Source organism: Leiobunum rupestre, chromosome 10 (assembly GCF_980474605.1).
Source record: "Leiobunum rupestre chromosome 10, qqLeiRupe1.1.hap1, whole genome shotgun sequence".
NCBI lineage: Eukaryota > Metazoa > Arthropoda > Arachnida > Opiliones > Sclerosomatidae > Leiobunum > Leiobunum rupestre.
In genome coordinates this window covers 19,952,343-19,957,299 of record NC_143393.1, presented here as the reverse complement: position 1 = coordinate 19,957,299, position 4,957 = coordinate 19,952,343, and positions in this window count along the sequence as shown.

Here is a 4,957-nt window from a genome sequence, read left to right as displayed (position 1 = left end):
TGGCGCTTTATATTTTAGTAATTTTTAATTTTGGTTTTTTAATTCAATAAAAACTATCAACTGAGATTTAGTATATCATATTTAATCTATAAAAACGTGAAAAAATACCTTTTGGCGTAAAAATGTACTTCGTGTTTATCTTTTTTCTTTTTCGAACAGTATCGTCCACTCTTAGCGATACTTGTTTTTAGCAAATAACCTTGGACGACTCCCTTAGTGTGATTGGTTTACGGGGGCAAAAAACGAGGCTTTTTACCGATCCTCTAAAATCTACTATCCATGCTTTGACGCCGATAAATACGAGATAAAAACGCGTTTAGTCCAAAAATTAAAAAAAATAACGGATGTTTCACAATTTACCATAATATTTCTAACGAAAGTTTTATTTTAAAGTTGTAAAGCCTGGTTTTCACTGGGCTAAAAAACAGCGGAATTGGCTTTCCGCGCCGTTTGCGGAAAAATATTTTCCGCAAAATTTTACGGAAAGCTTGCAATATTCCGCGAACAAGCGCGGAATGGAAGTTCTATTTTTCCGAATTTTTAAAACGCAACGCAATGTGCTAACCAATCAGTGAAGATCGTGCGTTGACGTCACTTTCTCACTACTCTCGGTTTGATTCAATTTGTTAGGCTTAAAAAGCGACGCGTTTATTTTATAAACATTGTTATAGTAATTTAGTCAGTTTGTCACGATGACTTCTAAACAAAAAGAATGAATGAATAAGAGGTTCGCGCTTACCCTTTTTTTATATGAAAAAGCAAATAGAGGTTTTAAAAAAAATCGGTGGACTGCTATTGGAGCTATCTATGGCGTCCATTTTAATTCTGTGAGTCAGTAAAGATACAATCTTCAGCGCATGCGCTATCGAAACCGCCAAATTACAAACCGCCGTTTTTTAGCCCAGTGAAAACCAGGCTTTAGTCGGAAACGTTTCCGCAAAGATTACCAAAACCTGTTTTTTGGAAAATTTTCCGTATTTTTCCGAAAAAAAATGGTTTCAATTCCATGATTAGCCTAAAATGGTCCGCAAATTTAAATTGCGCGGCATTTTTGTCTTTTTTATCAAATCCAAAAGTAAAACTAATCTTCTAAAATAGCCTAAAATAAAACCATTTGAAAGAAAATTAAGTAATCTTTGTTCCAATTTTATATTTTTCCGATTTTCGGAAAATTTTCAGCAATTATTTTTTCCGGAAAATTATCAAGCATTTTATTTTTCAAAAGCCTTGACCGTCAAAACTTCATCGTTACCTCACAGTTTAGTACCAAAGACTGGTGACAAATCGCGGAGGGGTTGTCAATCCTTAGCCAAGTAATGATTTATATGATCTTTGGCGAAACAGACCATCATTATTATAACTATTATGTTACTTACGGTTAAAAATATATTTGTCGCGAACTACTTTTTTCATTTGTTTCCAGGTTTATTATAAAACATTTTAATGTTCGCCATTTGCTTCATCATTTAAAACAATACCCAAATAAAGCGCTAATGATATAGCGTGACCTTTAGGTAACCCGCACGCGACTTACACCACCATGTGTTTAGAACGCGTTTATTTTTACCCTTCAATCGAGCCGCAAAAGTTTGGATAAAAATAATGCTCGAAAATCCATCAATAATATTTTCCCAAAAAACCATCCCTCGGTATAGTGGCGCCATCGTCGGAGAAAAATCGAACTAACGGATCCGCGGTAGAAGATATCTCCAGGCGGTGGTGGTTTCAACCAAAGCCAGATTTCTCGGCCCTGTGAAGGCTTCCAGCCATAAACACCAACCTTTTCCACGTTATCCCCCCCCCCCCTATCGGTTGCCACGGCGACGGAAAGGCCAACATAGAGCACCCTACCCCGACCCCAGCCGCCAGTCGATAGACATAATAGCCAATTGCCCCATTGAAGCGAGGGGGGGGGGTGCAATAAAGAATAACGCTAGACGGGGGAAAAGGCGGGTTTTGGAGCCGCCGGGAGCTCCTGCACGCGGCAACCTAGGTCAAAATCATCGATCAGCCTTCGTTTGGTAAAATTCCTTCCGTTTGGACGGTAGTTTTCTTACTGTCCACGGGCAAATTGAAAAAAATGTCAGTTATGTCCACTCCATCTCAAGGCCCTAACGGCCTAAGCAGCCAAAGTATGAGAGTTTTCCAAATCTATATTTAGTTTTATTTTCCTTAACTGGTTGCGCTAAATATTTGCTTGACACCTAACCTTGAAACTTAGGTACAAAAGTTACATTTGACGAAAGTTCGGAATAGAAATTGGTATCTAAAAACTAAACTATAGTAGTTTAAAGGTTAAAATTAATTTGTAAAATTATATTCGTATTATTTAATTGCTTAAGATTTTTTAATGTTATGTCATATTATGATGTAATTTATATTATACTTTATAAAAATTTCGAAGTACCGAGTATTTTTTAAGACAAACATATAGAGTACTTAATATTGGCGTGACGTATGTCGACGTCACCCATGCTTTTTCCTATAGATAAAAAACTGCCCTCAAAATGGCGGCCATAACCCAAAGCTACAGAGCGATACAACTCTATTAGGTTATTAAAATTGATGATGGAAAATTATTTAATTTATCAAATTTTGTAAAATTTTCGAAATTGATAGAGAAATTGTTCTACATATAATACGGATTATCCTAAAACGCCAAAAATACATTGATTAAATTGTCGAAATTGATAGCTCTAGAAAGTGTTCCTTATTTAATACTTATTAACCTAAAACGCCCAAAATGCATTGATTAAATTTGATTAAATTGTGAAATTGATAGCTCTAGAAATGGTTCTACAGTTAATAATTATTAACCTAAATCGCCAAAATGCATTGATTAAATTTGATTAAATTGTGAAATTGATAGCTCTAGAAATTGTTCTGCATTTAATAATTATTAACCTAAATCGCCAAAATGCATTGATTAAATTTGATTAAATTGTCGAAATTGTTCTGCATTTAATACTTATTAACCTAAAACGCCAAAAATGTATTGATTAAATTTTCGAAATTGATAGCTCTAGAAATTGTTCTGCATTTAATAATTATTAACCTAAATCGCCAAAAAATGGATTGATTAAATTGTTGTAAGTCGGAATCCAAGAAATCACCGAGGCCTTTTTTTCGGAAATATTATAAAAAGTTTTCCTTCCATGATTAATGTAATATTGTTTGCAAATTGAAATAAAGCGGCATTATTACCTCATTATTTCGAATCTAAAAGTAAAACTAAACCTCTAGACTAGCTTCAAACTGATTAACAATTAATTTTTTGTAATATTTTTACTGTTATTAGACATTTTATATCGATATAAACTATAAAGTTAAAAAATTAAATACCCTTAAAAAGTAATTTATGTTTCAATTTTTTATTTTTCTGATTTGCGGAAAATTTTCTGGTAATTAACAACACTATAAAATTTTATTAAAATTTGGAAATTTATAGAGAAATTATTCCGCATTTAATAATTAATATCCTAAAAAGGCCAAAAATACATGGACAAAATTTTATTAACATTTGGAAATTGATAGAGAAATTGTTCTGCATTTAATAATTAATATCCTAAAAAGGCCAAAAATACATGGACAAAAATTTATTAAAATTTGGAAATTGATAGAGAAATTGTTCTGCATTTAATAATTAATATCCTTAAAAGGCCAAAAATACATGAACAAAATTTTATTAAAATTTGGAAATTGATAGAGAAATTATTCTGCATTTAATAATTAATATCCTAAAAAGGCCAAAAATACATGGACAAAAATTTATTAAAATTTGGAAATTGATAGAGAAATTGTTCTGCATTTAATAATTAATATCCTAAAAAGGCCAAAAATACATTGATAAAATGCAGAGACAATGCATCTTGTCAAAGTGACGTAATCAAATATAAACGTATTTTTAGTTAAAACTCAACAGGCGGTTTCGAGCGAATATTAATGATCCCCGTCAAGAAAAGAGAATTTAGCAGTTTCAACTCTCTCTAATAACCGCGGTATGTTCGCTACTACGCGATAGTAGGAAGACTACCGGTCATTCGGTGGGACGCCGAGTGGTCAGAGTCGATTTTCGACGAAGAGCGATATTTACAAGCGAGGTGAACCCTTTGGGCGTCGGGCTCCGGTCCGACCTGAAACGCATCCGACTACACCCACTAACAAGGAGAAGTACCACCAGACCATTACACCAGCGAATATGAAACGCGAGAACGACAAGTTGGTTTTTCTCTTCGGCACATAAGCTATGGATCATCAAGCCCGTGATACAAGTATATCGCTTTATTATTCGAACTTTGAAAAGGTGGAATACCGATAAGCGATCGAGGTAAGATTAACATTTCTAATTTATTTTATCGCGAAAAGCTTTCTTGGAAAACTTCGATTTATTTCATAAAGGGGTTCATAACAACCATATAATATATAAAGATTATTGTAAAGACGTTGTACCGGTTACTTTTTCTAAGTGGGATTTAAATCGCGTAATTTATATTCCACGCGGGTGTTGTACTTAGACACTGACATAAATGGATATTTGTAAGCGAAAATGTAAAAGTAGAAATCGTAGATGTTGGTTTTTCCTCGAACACAGGAGCTTTGTTGTTCGAATTCTTCTACAGGAGGTGGTACGTAAAAAATGGACCCTATTAAAACTAGGTTTGTTTCGTTAGGTTTGATTGTAATTAAGCGATTTAAGTATCGATAAATATATATATTGTATATTATTAGATGTAATACCTGAGGTTTATAATAAATATTACGAGATAAGTAATACGAATGAAACATGGACCTTGTTGTTAAAATTACACTGCATAGGGATATGCACTAATTAATATTAAATTTTCCCTCTGTAATAGTTTTAGAAACTCGATATAGGATAAATTTCTATCGCCCTACGATTTTGAAAATTCAGCGCGGAGAGTTTATGGATTATTACTTACTTATAAACCATATTTAT